This window comes from Panthera pardus, unplaced genomic scaffold (assembly GCF_024362965.1).
Source record: "Panthera pardus isolate Hobbes unplaced genomic scaffold, ASM2436296v1 HiC_scaffold_11, whole genome shotgun sequence".
NCBI classification, from domain to species: Eukaryota; Metazoa; Chordata; class Mammalia; order Carnivora; family Felidae; genus Panthera; species Panthera pardus.
Window position 1 is genome coordinate 74,997,048 of NW_026526666.1, and position 18,325 is coordinate 75,015,372.

Consider the following 18,325-nt stretch of genomic DNA (forward strand, 5'->3'; position numbering starts at 1 on the left):
ACAGGTGCCCTCCTCAATACCCATCACCCACCCTCCCCTCCCTCCCACCTCCCATCAACCCTCAGTTTATTCTCAGTTTTTAAGAGTCTCTTACTGCACTACATTTTTTTTAAAAAAGAATTCAGTAAGCAAAATAGGAGGCACTAAAATGCTGCTTTTCACTTAACTTGGTAATTCAAATTCTGAAAATTCACAACATCCAGATATTACTCAGAGTCAGGTGTGATGAAAATATTTTGAAAATCAATTTTCTGGCGCCATCAAGTCTTAGTCTCTTAACTCATGGATTTTTTTCAATTACTTTCATTTCTAGACATAAAATTTTTGTCGTTTATTTTACATTATTTTTGTTGAGCTAAAATACATAGAGCGAGGTATGTGAAGTATACAGTCCTGCAGCGGCCGCAGGTGTGTTTTTCCGTTTCTGTGTGCCAGATCCAGAGAGAGACAATTTCCATCCTTCCAGAAAGTAGCCTCATCCCTTCCCAGGTAGCCACTCATCTGATTTCTATCACCATAGATTACATGTGCCCATCTGAGGACTTTATATAAATGGAAGCATAGAGTGGGTGCTTTTGTCTGGCTTTTTCACTTGGCATCACATTTGAGAAATTCATCCTTGCTGTATGGATATATCAGAATTTATCCATTCGTCTGCTGATGAACATTTGGGTTGTTTCCAGTTTGTGGCTCTCATGAAAAGAGCTGCTCTCCAAACATACTTGTGTGCGTCTTTTTGTGGACACATGTTCTCCCTGCCAGTGGGTAACTCAATATCGAGGGCTAGAAGCACAGGGTCGGATCAGGTATGGTTACCTTTAGAAGCATTTTCTTATTTTTATTTTATTTTTTTAGAAGATAGCTTTAAACGTTTATTTATTTTGAGGGAGAGAGAGAGAGAGAGAGAGAATCTTAAGGAGGCTTCACCCTGTCACCATGGAGCCCAACTTGGGGCTCGATTCCACAAACCATGAGATCATGAGCTGAGCCGAAATCAAGAGTCAGATGTTTAACCGACTGAGCCACTCAGGCGCCCCGCAGAAGCATTTTCTCAATTTTAAAAGCTAACAACAATTCATTCTGAAATGCCATCAAGAATCAAACTGTGTTAAACATGAGTGTTAAAAATCAATAGTCACTCAGCCAAGAAAGGACCAGTGAAAAAATTAACATGATACGTGATATTTTGATATGGACACACAATTAAATAATAATAATATCCGGGCACCTGGGTGGCTCAGTTGGTTAAGCGTCTGACTTCAGCTCAGGTCATGATCTCACAGTCTGTGGGTTCGAGTCCCGCGTCGGGGTCTGTGCTGACAGCTCAGAGCCTGGAGCCTGCTTTGGATTCTGTGTCTGTCTCGCTCTCTGCCCCTCCCCCCGCTCATGCTCTGTCTCTCTCTCCAAAACGAATAAATATTTTAAAAAATTTGTTTTAAAGAATTGACGAATAATGATATCCATACTTCTACATTCGCAAAATGTGAAAAATAAGAAAATTAAAGAAATGTCACTATTGTATAGGTGCTCGCAAAATAAAGAAAATTACCAGTGCTAAGCAAACCATGACGATGATGATAATCAGCCGAGCTGAGATGAGTTGCTGTGTACCTCCGGGGGTATGGCACAGCATGGCCCCGACAGAAACTTCCTGGCGGCAGGTACTTGGCATAAAATCTCGGCCACAAAAATAATTATTACCAATTACAGAGGGAGCTATCTGATAGTGCTCGGATATATTTTCAGCTGCAGTAACTTTCTGAGTGGCTGAACAGATCAACATGCCCGCGCTCCTTCATAGCACACCAGTTACAAAGCTCTGTCCTAATAGCAGAAGGGATCCCAAGGCTAAACCTGTTCTGTGGTCAAATAGTTTTGGAGGATGCGGTGCTGAAGTTAAGCTGCTGCTTTAATACTACGGGAATTCTCAGAACCTTTCAAATGCCACTGCCCACGGGTGAATTCTTTTGGGTCCCCAAATGAAAACGGGCAAAGCACAGAAACATGCAGTTCACGTAAACATAAATATCCACGAAACGTGTAAAAACACTCAGCCCCACTCATCACTAAATAAATGCACAATACAACATGGTAGAATTAGTCCCACAGAAGATCAGCAAGCCTGAGAAAGCTTTACGACATCCGCCACGCTTGGGTGGGAACAGGTGCTCTCACAGAAGGTAGGAGGCTGTGATACCTCCAGTTTTGTTCTTCTTTTTCAAGATTGCTTTGGCTATTCGGGGTGTTTTGTGGTTCCATACAAATTTGAGGATTATTGGTTCTAGTTCTGTGAAAACTGCCATTGGTATTTTGTAAGGGATTGCATTAAGTCTGAGAATGGCTTTGGTAGTATGTAGACCCGTAGACGGTTTGGAGGCATTATCGCTTAGGGATGATGCTTAGCTGCATGTAATAGAAAGCCAATGACTTCATCCAATAGGGATGTATTATCCTCACCCCCCAAAAAGTTTGGAGATGGGCATTTCAGGCTGTGCAGCTGTGCTGAAACATCACACTACAGGCCCCTTCTGCCTTTCTGTTCCACCATCCTTAGCGTGAAGGTTTTACTACCACATTTGCCTCATTGTGACCTCATGGTTACAAGATGGCTGCTTTACCTCCACTATCAGGTTTCCATTCCAGGTAAGAAGAAGGGAGCAACCAGGTGGAAGAAGTGGTGCCTCCATCAGGAAGTCAGTGCATTCTCAGAAGCCTCCAGCTGACTTCTACTTAGATCTCAGGGTTCAGAATTGGCTACCCTTACATGCAAGGAAGGTGGGGAAATGTAGAATTTTCAGCTTGGCACTTTGCCTCTTTGAAGCAAAATCAGATGTTGGTTTACCTCATCTGGCCTTAGCCAACTCCTGGATCTCATTTCACAATTCTTCCCCTTGACTCCTCCCCTTGACTTCAGCCTCATTGATTATAACAGATAATGTCAGTGCTGGATAACGTTAGATTGCTTCAGATACCCCCTTTTCCCGCATCGTGTGTGTTCTCCAGCCTTGTGTATGCTTTTGTTTTCAACACCCAGTTTCCATGGCTCTTTTGCAGGGCAGGGCTGCCTGGAGGCTCCTGGAGTCCACTTTGCCCACATGAAGTGTCTGAGCATTCACGGCTCCCTGACGTGACCCCAAACCAAGGGTATGAAAGTCTCAGCAACCTGGCCTGAGGTTGGAACAAATTCTAAGGCATAACTCATGCACCAGAGCTCCCTATGGGATCAGGCTGAGCCCCTCCTCGGCCGCACTCTGCCTGAAGTCACATCTTTGCTTGGACTCCTCTTCCCTACCTTGCCTCCCCCATGCCCTTGCCGCCCGCTGCTAAGGGAGCATTTAATAAGTCACATGAATCTGCATCTCAAGTCTGTTTCTGGATTTCCTGACTGGAGTCGCTGCTCCTCCCACACGACCTTTGCACGCCATCAGGAATGCCTTCTCCCAGACGTGTGCAAGTTCAGAGATTCACTTTGCTCAGGTCTTTGCTCAAATACCCTCTCATCAGTGAGACTTTCCTTAACCTCACTGCCTAAAATAGACCCCCTCCATCAGTTTCTGTCTCTTACCCTACTTTTCTTTGTAACACTTATCTCTAACAAACAGTATATATCTTGTTTCTTGTCTTTCTCCTCCACTAAAATGTAAGCTCTGAGGCTAGGAACTTTGTCTTTATTTCCCTCTGTATCCCCTGCCATAGGATTAATGCCTGAAGGAAGGAAGGCTTCAAATATATTTGCTGATTGCATTAATGAACGAATTATATCTAAGGATCTATGCAGCCTTAGGAATTAGAAAGTGATTTTCAGCTTTGAAAGGGGAGGTTTGAGAGAGCATTGGAGCTGTGTGTGTGTGTGTGTGTGTGAGAGAGAGAGAGAGAGAGAGAGGAAAAGAACCTTTTAGATTCCATAAGCATTTATTGAGACACCAAAGCTAAGTCAGGACCCGAAGAAGCTCACGGTCTTAAGGAGAAGCCAGACCCAACACAGGCACTTAAGTGCACTATGGCGGTCTCTACAGTGGCCTATGCGCAGGGCTATACAATCACCTCTGTCTGGGAGAGTCCAGGAGGGCTTCATGGAAGAGGCCACATTTGACATTAAAGAAAGAGTAATTTTCTCAGGAGGAGAAAGTAGGTTGCGCTCCCATTAGGAGGACTAGCATTTGGAGAGGCAGAAAGTCCTTGGCCTGTCTATGTGGATAAAACAGAGGGTTCCTGAGGAAAGCAATAGGGTACTGAGGAACAAGAGGCAGGAGAAGGGGGACCAGGCAGCAGAGGACCTTGAAAGTTTAGCTTCATCCAGAAAACTATGCATAGACGTGGGTAGGAGGGTTTAACTCGGAGGAAGACAAAAGAGTACGGTCAGAGCTGGGTGTCAGCAGGTTACCTCTGGTGGTGGCATGAACAAGGTCGAGAGGGGAAAACCCGTCCCTTCTGTCACCCGACCACTCACGGCTCCAGGCGCAGAGCTGAGCTGTGGGCACCAGAGGGCGCCATGACCCAGGACACCGGCCTTCTTCCTTTGCTGCCCCGTAGGTGGGCACCTCACCTGCAGCCCTCAGGCTGGTGAGAGCTTCCAGCCGGGTCACCGCTGCTGTATGGCTGTCAGCACACAAAACCTTGGGAAATCTTCTGTATATCACCTTGTTGTTTGGCTTTCTCCTCTATGCAATAACCGACACCGAGGTGCTGCTTGGACTGGAGGTGCTGTGGAATAAACCGGTAAGATCCTTGGTATCTTAGAGTGCTTGATCTAAACCAGAGGTTCCCAACGCCTGATCCCTGGGACCAGCAGCATCAGCAACTGCTGCGAACGTGTGACAAATGCAGCTTCTTGGGGCCCACTCTGGACCCACACAACCAGACATTCGGGGTGGGGGCCCCACAATCTGTTTTAAAAAGCCCTTAATTTGATTCTGGTACATGGTCAAGGTTGAGAATCACCGGTCTAAGAAAGCACTGCACACTGTAATGGGTGACCTCAAAGGAGTGAGGCCAGTGTGCTGCGGAAGGACCCCAACTCAGGAAGGAAAGGCCAAGAGAGGCTTCCTGGAGGAGGTGTCATAGGGAGTCATAGACGGAGTCAGCCAGGCAGAGTGGGGGAGAGAAAGGGATTCCAAGCAGAGAGAACAGGTAATTGTACCAAGGCTCATAAGACGGAAGGCTGAGCCTCTTATTCAACTCCAGCAGGAAGGGGACTTACACAAAGAGGCTCAATCTTTGTCCCCCCATGTACGTTCCTGATTTCTCTCCAGGGGGTCTCATGTTTTGAAAGATGCTCTCTTCCAAAAAGCTGCTCTAAATAATTAATAATTCACTCATTTCCTACTATTTATTAATCAATATATATAGCTCCTATCCGAGTTTCTGATTAGCATGAGATGTCCAGACTTCCTACCCTGAATTAATAATGATAGTAACTACCATTTGCCGAGGGCTCACTCTGGGCCAGGCTCAGTGCCAAGTGTCTTACCTGTGCTAACTCACCCCATGGCCACCATAAGCCTCTGAGTGGGGTCCTGTTATCACCCCCGTTTCACCGAAGAGGAAACTAATGCTCAGAAGAGGCTGACTTGGCCAAAGGCCCAACGAGAGATGATCTAACCCGGGTCAGTCCTCCTGTAGGGCGGGCTGGATCCAAATGCTTTCCTGTTCCTTGGGAGGAATGGAGTTCCAGGCCCAAAGAAAGACCCCTGGCCTGTCAGCACATACCAGCCTTTCCTGAGCAAATGCACAATTCCTGCTACTAGTTCATGGTACCCATTTCCATCCTGAGAGTTCCCTAGGGTTCTGGGACTCCAGGCCAGAATCACTGAGCTAGTCCAACATTCCTGCTCCCTCCCAACACCCCCTGTATAGGTAAGAATACAGAAGCCCAAGGAGGGGCAGCGGAGTGGAGGCAGCCTTCCAGGACCCCCTCAAAGCATTGGCTGAGAGCACAAAACTAGAGAAGAGCTCGCTGGCTCCTGGGCCATTGTCCTGGCCCCTCGTCTCCGTCTCCGCTGCCTATCTCGGCCCCCATCTCTGCTGCCCTCCCTAGCTTCCTTCCTCCTCCAGCAGCCTCTTAGTCCCTGCTCTGTGCCAGGCCCGAGGCACGGGGGATGCCAACGCAAACAGGTACTTCGTACCTGCCTCTCAACCACGCGTGGGCTATGGCACGTGCTTTTCCTAAGCCGTCTCCATCAAGAGGGGTTTGGGGCAGTTGTCGTGAGCTATCTCCTCGTCCGCTGGCTTTCTGGACAGAATACAGTATAGTCTAACCCACTTCCCACTCCACCCCCACCTGCCACTCTGCCCTCTGCTCCTACCATGGGCAAGCACCATGCCCCACTAGCACTGCCCGAGATGTTTAGGGGGCGCTGGCTGCCTCCTCCCTTTCTCCCTTTGGTAACCTGACCTGCTGTATCTGCCCTCTGTCCCTCCTGCCTTCCTGCCATTGATGGCTGGCTGTTAACATCTTTCCTTTTTCTTTTTGTTGTTGTTGCGGAAACAGTTTTTATTTACAAATTCATTTTTGTGCACTTTTACTTTTAAAACCTGGGACTTCCATAAGCGCTCTCCAAATTCTTTCCGGAAAAGAATCCGCAGCAGCAGAAAAGGACATTTTGTTTCTACAGGGAGAAACACGGATTACCATACACAATAATTGCATGGTATGCAAATTACGAAGTGCATCAAGTACTTTGTAATCAAAAGATGAAGCAAATGCCCCAGAACCCTGCATTTTTATCGACCCTGCCGTGTTCCTACAAGAAGAGAACCTCAAAGAAGTCACCGGTTTTGCTCCCAGGGGAGTAGAAGTCCCAACATTTCTATACCTGAATCTCTGAGAAAAGCACCAGGTAAAACGGTCACACTTTTTGAAGCAAAATAGTCACTAACTGAAGTGTGCACCTCTCCACACCCTTTAACCACCTGCTCAAGGTCAAATCAGAAGTGACAGTAATCTTGCTCCTGCTCCTTTCAGTGGTGACAACCCCTCCACTAAGATTCCCAGCTTCGCCGTTCGCTTTGATTCTCTCTTGAAGAAACTCCTTAAAATTGGCCGCATCCACGATTCCGTCTTCTCCAGGGTGGGTGCAGTCCAGGGTAAACTTTGTTTCTTTTCTTTGCCCTCTGCGCCACAAGCTTTTTCACGGGTGCCTTGGAGGCAGCAGAGGCAGAAAGGGAGGTGGACGCACTCTGCTAACATCTTTTCTTACTTGCATAGGCCCATTGATAGCCAGGCATCACCACCTGCCCGGTGGGCAAGTCCTCCCTAATGTATGTGTTGATACATTAGGTCAAGTTACCTTTTCTGTGCCTGCTCCTAGGAATACAGACAACAGTGGGACTAGTATCTGCCCTGGGGCAGCTCCCAGGCCGGGGTGGGAAGGGGAGCCTGCTGCTATTACCAGCTCTGGGAAAGGCTGACCCAACAAAGGAACTGAATTGCTAAGGGTTCTTTTGCCTTAATGCTAAAGATGTGTACTTGGGCTGCATTTACTGTGCCCCAGCGAGTCCTGGGCGAACACAAGTGGCTTCTCTGGCTCTCTCAGGATAAAGGGCAGTCCTTGCAAATTCTAGCTCCAGAAGGAAGCCAGGGTTCTTGGTGGGAAGCCTCTAAATCCAGGAGAAGGAAATAGGACCCAGCAGAAAGCCTCACTTGTTAGCAGATTGGGAGTGTGTCCTCAGAGGCAGACGTTTAGTAACCAACTCACAAACAATGATACATTAGGCCAAAATGTCAGTTTGACTATTTTTAATAAGATTGTTTTTTAACATTGCTGTAAAAGTATTGTGTGCTCGCTGAAAAAATTTTAAGAGACATTGAAAATGTGCATTTCAACTTTTGTTGTCTAAATCATTAACATTTTGGTGTGTATATTTTCAGATCTATGCAATCACATATAATTATGTATAATTATATACATACATATGTGTGTCTGTTTTATACAAATATGTATGGAGAGAGTGAGAGATCATTTTAAAAACATAAATTAAGGGGCACCTGGGCGGCTCAGTCGTTTGAGCGTCCAACTTTGGCTCAGGTCATGATCTTGCGGTTCGTGAGTTCGAGTCCCCCATCAGGCTCGCTGCTGTCAGCCTGTCAGTGCAGGGCCCACTTTAGATCCTCTGTCACCCTCTCTCTGCTCCCCCACTTGTGCTCTCTCAAAAATAAATAAACATTAAGAAGTTTTGTAATAAAAAATAAAAATGTAAATTTAAAAAGTTAAAGCATTTGAATACATATATGTTATAATATATTATCTGTATGATAATATTACACATATAGGTAATAATATGCTATTCAACTTGAGATTTTCTTAAAGATTTTATTTTTTAAATTTATTTATTTTGAGAGAGAGAGAGAAAGAAAGAGTGCACGCTGAGCCACCTGACTGAGCTACCCAGGAACCTCAAGATTTTATTTGTAAGTAATCTCTATGCTCAACGTGGGGCTCAAACCCACAACCCTGAGGTCAGCAGGCACACACTCCACCAACTGAGCCAGCCAGGAGCCCCTCAGCTTGTTGTTTTTTTTTTTTTTTTCCAAAATAGAAAACTAAGGGACGCCTGGGTGGCTCAGTCATGATCTCACGGTTCGTGAGTTTGAGCCCCGCTTTGGGCTCTGTGCTGACAGCTCAGAGCCTGGAGCCTGTTTCAGATTCTGTGTCTCCCTCTCTCTCTGCCCCTCCCCCACTTGTGCTCTGTCTCACTCTCTCTCTCAAAAATAAAAAATGTAAAAAAAAATTTTTTTTTTAAACAGAAAACTAGGTTGTGGGCCTCTTTCCACATTGGCACAAGTAGATAGGTCTCTCTCATTCTTTATCAGCTATACAATATGGACATACCATAAATTCCTCAATCCTCTGCTGATACATATGCATTTCCAGTCTTTGGTTATTACAAACAATGCTGCAAAGAGCGTCCTGTTCTTTGCTCCCTCTTGCCAGTGTTTAAAACAAATTCTCGAAGACAGAGTTAACTAGATCAAAGTCATAATATAAATGTAAAGTCTTGATAGAAATTGATGAATTTCTGGGGCACCTGGGTGGCTCAGTCGGTTAAGCATCCAACTCTTGATTTCTGCTCAGGTCATGATCTCACAGTTCGTGAGGTCAAGCCCCACATCAGACTCTGGGCTGAAAGTGCGGAGGCTGCGGGATTCTCTCTCTCCCTCTTTCTGCCCCTGCCCTGCCTTTCTGTCTCTCAGAATAAGTAAATAAACAAGAACTTAAAAAAAAAAAGAAATTGATAAATTTCTCTCCAAAATAATGTGTCCGTTTGTATTTTAGGAGAGGACCTATAGACACTGTGCCTCAACACTGGGTACCCTTTCATTTTTGCCAATCTGATACATGAAAAATATCATCACGTTGTTTTCATTTGGATCAGTTTTTTGTGTGTGTGGATTCAAGCATCACTTCGCGTGGGGTTTTTTTGGCCACTTGAATGTCATTTTCTGTAAAATGTATTTTCTCATGTTATGTGCCTATTTTTCTTACTCATCTTTTTCTTTCTCACTTTTCTTCCTTTGTACTTAAAAAAATTTTTTTAATGTCTATTTTATTTTTGAGAGAGACAGAGCGTGAGCAGGACAGGAGCAGAGAGAGGGAAACACAGAATCCCAAGCAGGCTCCAGGCTCTGAACTGTCAGCACAGAGCCCGACATGGGGCTTGAACCCACGAACTGTGAGATCATGACCTAAGCTGAAGTCTGATGCCTAGCCAACTGAGCCACCCAGGTGCCCCATCCTTTGTACTTTTAAAAAATTTTGGTTTATAAGAGTTCTTTGAGTATCACCTTGTTAGTCCTCATCAGTCATATGGAAAGGAAATCAATTATTTTCTTCAGTTTAGTGTGTCATTTGCTTTGTGTATGCTTCTTCCCCCTATAGAAGTTAAAAAATATTTATGCGGTCAGATCTGTCCATCTTCTTCTTGATAACTTCTGGGATTTGTGTCACGTTGTAGAAAGAATTTCTCTGCTCTGTGATTCCAAAAACAAGTATTCTCTGATAGTTTCTTCTATTATTGTTTTGGTTTTCATTTACACATTTTGGATGCACCTGGAATTTATTTTAGTCTATGCTATGAGTTAGGGGCACAGCTGGATTTTTTTTTCCCAGATGGCCCATCATTTGCCCTTAAATGTATAATATCCTGTCACATATGTGAAATGCCACCTTTATCGTGTACCAAATTTCCTATATGTCTAGGTCTGTCTGTGGATTCTATTCCCTTCCATTATCTCTCCATCAGTTTCTGAGTCAGTTACACACTTTAATTCTTGCAACTTTTAATACGCTCATACTCTCTTCTGAACACTTTCTCTTCGTAAGACTTCACCAAATTGGCTGGTGAGCTGCACACCTTTTCTCTGGCTGTGTTGGTATCTTTGGAATGAGGTCAAACTGTCTCTTCCAGGTGGTTCTGCATTTCTTTATGTTCATTCATTCATGAGCATAGGCCATGAAGCAGAGTGGGGCTGTGGTGGGATCAAGAGAGACAGAGGGAGAACACAGACAAGGGCCTTGTCTCAAGGACTGATTTTAGTGATTAACCCTCAAGGCCATTGTGATTTCCATGATTCCTGATTCCCGAATTCCAGGGACACTTTGCTGCCAGCCCAGGGATCCTCCTGGAAGCCACGCCCAGACCTGGTTGCTTTTGGATGCACTGAGCCATGGCTCAGCCAATGGTAACAGGGCCATAAAAAGTTGGATTTTAAATAAACCTGGCTTCCTCTCCAACATTGTTAGAGAGACCCTTATCCAGTTCACTCTGTTCCCATCAGATAAGAAAGAGCCAAAGCAGATGGGGTCATTGGGAACTATGGTGTGCCATGAGCTTTTGGAAATGGATTTTCTTGTGGGGGGGGGGGGGGAACAGAAGAAAGAAACTGAAAAGACTGACTTAGTTAGAAATCACTTATCTTTGAATTCTGGTGGTGGAGAAGGCAGCACTCGGTCAATCTAGTCGTGTGACCTTGAACATGTCAGTTAGCATCTCTGGGCTCCATCTCACAGACACTCGGGGCCAATGAACAGGTGCCAGGTTCCTGTGGTTTTATCCGACCCTCCAAACATCTTTGTTGGGTAGCATCGTTACACTCAGTTTATACACAGAAAGCCAAGCCTCAAAAAGGAAATTGACATGCCTGCAGCCAGTCACCCAGAAGGAGCAGAGTTAGGATGCAATGGGGATTGGATTCTGAATCCCTCACCGTTTAGGAGACTATCCAACCCCCCCCTCCCACCCCAGGTCAGGTGCCCTGCTGTGCTACTGGACATTTCCAAGAAGAGCCGGGAAGAAGGACTTGCCCCATCAGAAATCAGGCCTTCCTCTGAAGCTATATACTATGAAGGCTGTATGGTACTGCATGGGGACAGACGGGCCTGTAAGAAGGAATAGAGAGACCCAGAGCCACACGCACACATATATGGGACTTCGGGATAAAGCAGACATGGCACATCATGGTGAATAAAGAAAGAGGGTACAATAAATGGAGCCGGGAAAAAATTACTTCACAGCCTATAAAGAGATAGCTTTATGTGGACTAAGGGCCTACACTTCAAAAAGAAGACTTTAAAACTCTCAGTAGAAATAGAGGCAAATATCTTTTAGAGTTTGGGGTAGAGAAAGATTTCTGAAATAAGTCCCCAGAAACATTTACCAAAAAATAAAAGATTGGAAAACTTGACTGTCTTAAAGTTAAGAGCTTAGGGGCGCCTGGGTGGCTCAGGCGGTTGAGCGTGTGACTTCGGCTCAGGTCACGATCTCATGGTTCGTAAGTTTGGGCCCTGCGTAGGGCTCTGTGCTGACAGCTCAGAGGCTGGAGCCTGCTTCGGATTCTGTCTCCCTCTCTCTCTGCCCCTCCCTCACTCGTGCTCTGTCTCTCTCTGCCTCAACAATAAAGAAAACTAATAAAACAAATAAATTAAAAAAAAAGTTAAGAACTTAGAAAGGAAAGCCATCTTAAGGGAAGTGAAAAGCAAGTTATGACATAGGACAAAACAACCTAAGCCACAAGGGAATAGTATGAAGAATACATAAAGAACTACAAATCAAGAGCACCCGGGTATCTCAGGTGGTTAAGTGACCAACTTGTGCTTTCGGCTTAGATCATGATCTTGTGGTTTGTGAGGTCCAGCCTTGCATAGGGCTCCACGCTGACAGTGTAGAACCCGCTTGGGATTCTCTCTCTCTCTCCCTCTCTCTCTGCCCCTCCCTACTCGCTCTCACTCTTTCAAAATAAATTTTAAAAATTAGAAAAAAAAAAAGAACTACAAATCAGTAAGAAAAGCAACACAATAACAACAACCAAGAAAAGAGGACAAAGACTATAAGCAAGATGTTTCAGAGAGGAAGAAACACAGCCAGTGTGAAGAGATGTCAAACATTGTTAGGGATCAGGAAAATGCAAACCAAAGCCTCAGCAAAACACCATTTTACATCCCTTCGATTTGTAGTCGTTAAAAGTCTGATAATCCCAGGTGTGGGAAGGGGTGTGGATCCCTAGGACCTTCTGCACATTGTTGGCAGGCATGTAAACTGGTGAAACCGCTGTAGAAAAGTCTGGCATCATCTTCTGAAGCTGAGCATTTACAGAGCTTACGACCCAGCAACTTTACCCGTATATCTACATAGTAAAGCCTGGAAACCATCTGGGATCAATGGCATTACTTATTCATAATTGTTCATCCCTTCTTCACCCTTGCCAGGTCTCCCTGTTGGCAAAGATTCTTTCCCAGTAGAGCTACAGCCGAACTTCAGCCTCCCAGAATGAGAACTTCTGGTGCTATGAGCCATTGAAATATTCCAGTTTTTTGTTCCTGTGGGAAACGCTAGGAAATGTCCATTTCAAATGCCCATCAATGGAAGAGTGGTGAATAAACTGTGAAATGCTCACACACGATATACAAGAGACAGCAGTCAAAATAAATGAGCTCCAGGGACATTCTTAAATATAAATTAATCTTATCAATTTGACACTAAGCAAGAAAAGTAAATCTCAAAGGATTATATGCAATATAATAGCCTTTCGTAAAGTTAAAAACGACTAATATGAAAAGGATTCTAGGGTCCGATCTAGGTTCGTGAGATCCCACAGTTCGTGAGATCAAGCTCCATGTTGGGCACTGCTCCCTCTCTATCTACCCCTCCCCTGCTCTCTCTCTCTCAAAATAAATGAATAAGTATTAAAAAATGATTCATTAGGGGTGCCTGTGTGGCTCAGTCGGTTGAGTGTCCGCCTCCGGCTTAGGTTGTGATCTCGCAGTCAGTGAGTTCGAGCCCCCTGTCAGGCTCTGTGATGACAGATCAGAGCCTGGAGTCTGCTTCAGACTGGAGTCTGCTTCAGACTCTGGGTCTCCCTCTCTCTCTGCCCCTCCCCTGCTCACACTCTGTTCTCAAAAATGAATAAACGTTAAAAAAAATGTTTAATGATTTTTTAAAGGAACATATATAGTTGCAATAAATTATGATACGAAAAAGGAAAACAAGGAATGACGAGCACAGGATCCAGAGCGATTGGTACCTCACTAGGGGGAGTAGGGCCAGGTTATCCATTGCGCAGAGTGGACTCAGTGCCTTAAGTCCATAATATTTGTAGCACCTGTTGAAATGTTTAAATTTCCTTTAAATCAGAAGCAAAGGTCAAAGTATAATGTATAATATAAATATATTCTTTATATCAATGCAGTTATATAATAAACGTGTGTGTGTGTGTGTGTGTGTGTGTGTGTGTAGGAAGAGGCCCACAAAGGCAGAAGCATCCGGATCCATGAAAGTCAAAACGTGGTACTGGGTCAGACAGAGGATGGGATGAGGGAATTTATGCTTTTGTAGAGTATAGCCAAAATTCTGGCTTTGGTTTTGGGTAACATGTTATATGTTACTACAAATAACTCAACCAAGCATAATATACATGGACAAACATTAACGGTGTATCACAAGCCAAGGGTTAGGATCATTTATTTCTGTCACCTAGGATCCCCTTGAAAAACAGTTAGCAAAGACACTAAATGTTGGATTTCTAAACACCTTTCAAATAAAAATTTTTCAGGATTTTTACTCAGAGATTTGAGCTTGCTTCTGTGAACATAAATTTTTAGATCAGATTTTGTATTTGCAACAGCTACACAAAATTCCCAATTGAAACTTTAAAAAATATCTTTAATGTTTATTTATTTTTGAGAGAGAGAGAGAGAGAGAGAGGGTAAGGGAGGGACAGAGAGAGAGACACACACACACACAGAACCTAAAGTAGGCTCCAGGCTCCCAGCTGTCAGCACAGAGCCCAGTGTGGGCCTTGACCTCACAAACCGTGAGATCATGACCTGAGCCAAAGTCGGATGCTTTAACTGACTGAGCCACCCATGAGCGACCCCATCGAAAAATTTAAATATAGTTATCTCTACAAGTTACTGTCACCACTTTTTTTGCCAGCATTTAAGGACTTACGACAATTGAAATTTTATTTAAAGAATCTAACAGCCCTTCCTTTTCTGTCATTGATGAATGAAATGGATTAAAATGATGTAAATGGACTTTGAATTCAATAGGACTCTGTGGTATCGAGGATTTTAAAGGACTAATGAAGCCCTTACTTGCAGAATGTTTGAATGTTACTTGCATTGTTACAGCGGTCACCCTGCAGCTACTCTGGGCACCATCAAAAGAACACAGCCACCAGGGAGAGGTCCAAGTTTTTTGGAAGCCTGAGGTCTGCACATTTTGGGGAGAGGAGCTCTTTCAGATAAAGACTATGAAACGACAAGTGTAAAATGAGTCTGAATAGGAGATTGCATTATTGGGCCCAATTCTTCACCTCTCCTTGTGTATACATTTCTGCCTTGTGACTTTGCAGGTCTGGCCACTAAAGGGGCAGAATATATTTCCATGGTTCTTGACACTGGACTTGGCCACATGACTTGCTTTGACCAATGGAGTGGGGTGGAAGTGACAGCATGCCATTTCTAAGGCCGCTTTGCTTGCCATCATCACAAGAAGGACACTTCTTGGTTAGCACACTGGTCCCAGGTGGAAGCTGAGACCCTTGGAGCTGAGCCGTCCCCCTGAGCCTGTCGCAGATCATCTGACCACAGCTGCTCTAGCCTAGAGCTGAAGGGCCCCAGCAGATCTGCAGACCTACGTAAATACATAATTATACTTGCAAGCCACTGAGTTTGGGGGCATTATGGCAGGATGACAGCAATAGCTAATGAATTTAAGTGTAAGAAGATGTATTCATAATGAGAGAATAAATCACAACAGATTATCAAATTTTAACAGCTGACCGATAGCTCAAAAGTCGCAGAGTCCAGAAAAGTACGTAATATTATTTTAAATTGCCCATCTGACATTCCTTTACTATTTCCTACATTTGGGGCTGCATTTTCTTTGGTTGCCCCTTCACACTCACGACAGCGATTTTGTATGTCTGTGTTTCCATACCAAGAAGAAAGAGGCGATTCAGCTTTCCCCCTCCAGCACGGTGTATTCTCCAGCATGGACGAAAAATGGTGTTGATAATTCAGGAAAGTTTCTTCCCGTTTCACAAATAGCCACGTTGTGTAAATTTTCAGGATTGTTCTCAAACTCAGGAAAACTTCTGTCAAGTTTCTTTCAGGACACCTGAAGGCTTCTTGTGCAAGCGTCTAATCCTAAGTCCTCTGTTCATTGATGACACTCATTACTGTTTGCCATCCATGTCCTTTCATAGGGGCACAACACACCTTTTATTTATTTTTTTAAAATGTTTTTAAGGTTTCTTTATTTTTGAAAGAGACAGAGTGCGAGCGGGGGAGGGTCAGAGAGAGAGGGAGACACAGAATCCGAAACAGGCTCCAGGCTCTGAGCTGTCAGCACAGAGCCCGACGCGGGGCTCGAACTCACAGACCGCGAGATCATGACCTGAGCCGAAGTCGGCCGCTTAACCGACTGAGCCACCCAGGCGCCCCAATGTTTCTTTATTTTTGAAAGAGAGAGTGCGAGCGGGGGAGGGGCAGAGAAGGGGGAGACACAGAATCCGAGGCAGTCTCCGGGCTCCGAGTTGTCAGCACAGAGCCTGACTCGGGGCTCGAACCCACGAACCGTGAGACCATGACCTGAGCCGAAGTCGGATGCTTAACCGACTGAGCCACCCAGGTGCCCCAACACCTTTTAGGTTCTCCCAGTCAGTTCAGTAATTTGCATCAAGCCTACAAAACAATCGAAATATTTTTTTCTCATATCGTGTCCATGTGATCCACTCCTTCATGTTAAGTGGATCATGAAAGATTCCGGGAGCCTCTGCACACCTGCTTTTCACACTGACCCATCCCTCTTAGGGATGGGTACTGCTTTGGGAATGATCTGAAATTTTTTGGTTACAATTTTCTTCATTGATTTCATTGTTCATTTTTAAGGCTTTTACTTCATATTCTACTAACTTTTCATATTTGCATCAGTTATTTAATATTTAATATTTATGTCCGTTATTTAATATGCTTGCCAGTTATCTAATAATATATATTTAAAGATGACAAAAAACAAGAAGGTACCCTTACATAGACTTCCAAATCAGCAATCTGTGATTTCTCAGTGGTTTTATTGAAACCCAGATGCCTCTCCTTCAGACAGACTCAAACGCCTCTCCCCTGGACTCAGAGAGCCTTTCTTGTCACTTTCCAGTCTGGGACCCTCCTTTCTTTTCCTTTGTAGCACTTGACCTGAGATTCGTTATACGCTGATGTGTTTATCAGGTGTCTCCTCTGGCAGAAGCTAAGGGAGTTTTGGATCCTTTAAATGCCTCAGCCCTAGAACATTGATAGAAAAATAAACAAATGTTTGTTGAGTGAATGAGTGAGTGAGCGAGTGAAATCACGTAAGTGACGCCAGAGCATGTCTGCACTGTGGTTCCTGTCCAGATTCTCCACCCATTTCAGGGCTGGTAAGAGCCCCAATCTACTGGGAGCTGCTGTGGGCCTAAACCCCAGCCAAGCTCCCCAGGCACATCTCTCTACTCAAACAACCTCCATCTGCAGCCTTATTTTCCATGAAACAAAGGAACAGACTCCCAACCCAAAGTCTCTTCTCAACCTATGATTACTTCCCCTACCTTTATATCGTTCATACGCCACGATTTGGCTTGACGTATTCTTTTTACTCCCCTTAAACTATTAAACCCATTGCGCCCTCCAGCTCAGACTGGGGTCATCACGTCCCTCCGCGTGTGAGCGGGACCATTTTCCCTTCTCCAGGTGCTCGGATGGAGAATCTACACGCATTGGCGCCGCGTCTCTCTGCCCCTGCTCCCAGTCTGATGGGGCGCGCCTTCTGGACTGCTCTCTGATCTCCGAACCGCTCACTGACACATGCATCTCTTTCCCCACAGCCTACACCCCAACATAAGCGCCAGAGACTAGTCTCCCCCTGGGGTTCTCCACCAGTCTCCGGAATGGTTTGTTACGATCACCCACCCTAATCAAAACCCCCAAAGGCTTCCCAACCTCCGCGAATGAAGCCGCAAGGCCCGCGGGACCCGCCCCACCCTGCACACTCACCTCTACCTCTGCCCCCCTGTTCTCTGAGCTTCCATCGCTCTGCCCTCCTCTGAGTCCCTCCAAAATGCCGAGCTCCCTCCTGCGGCTTTGCACATGCTCTTCCCCCTGCGTGCAACACCCTTCAATTCCCGCTTGGCCCGGCGTCTCCTGCGCTTCCTCGGTCTTGGCTTTAGATGTCATATCCCGTGAGATGTGACCTACCCTTGACCCTCCGGGCGAGTCCGGGCCATCTGTTTCATACCCCCATTGTGCACTTTCCTTTTCCTTCCTGATACATCTCAGAAACAGGTAGTTATTTGTATAATTAGTTTTTCAGTGTCTGTCTTCCCCGAAGACAGCAATCTCTGCGAGGCAAAAAAAAACAAAAAACAAAAAACCACGTGTTACAATAATAGCCAACGTGCCTACAGGCCTTACTATGTGCTGGGTAATATTCTAAGCACTTACATCGTCACAGTAACCCCTTGAGATAGATCTGTATCTTTCCTGTTTGAAGAGTGAGGAAACTGAAATCCAGAGAGAGAAATTAAAAATATGGGTCCTACCCTCCTGGAGCTTTAACTCTAAGAGCATGAGGAAAAGAGAAATTTTTCTTGACGGGAACATACAAAAGAGGTTCTCAGAGGAGGTGTTTTTGATGTTTCTCCAAGAACAGAGGACAGATAAGAGGACGGAAATGGGCTGGAGGGCAGAGGAAAGGGGAGCAGGGAGGCAGACACTGGGGTGTTGGGGGTGGGAGCCAGCAGCCTGGGAGGGGCGCCCGCATGCTGGGGTGAGAGGGCTAGAGCAGGGGCACG

General features: G+C 45.2%; 1 long non-coding RNA gene across 1 annotated transcript; it reads right to left on the reverse strand.

The window, feature by feature from the left end:
* Positions 1-16,545: 16,545 nt before the first annotated feature.
* On the reverse strand, positions 16,546-17,852 carry LOC109254843 (uncharacterized). Its single transcript, XR_002074994.2, has 2 exons — positions 17,529-17,852; positions 16,546-16,781 (listed from the first exon to the last, which is right to left on the reverse strand). It is a non-coding gene; the product is annotated as an uncharacterized LOC109254843 (long non-coding RNA).
* Between the last annotated feature and the right edge of the window lie 473 nt (positions 17,853-18,325).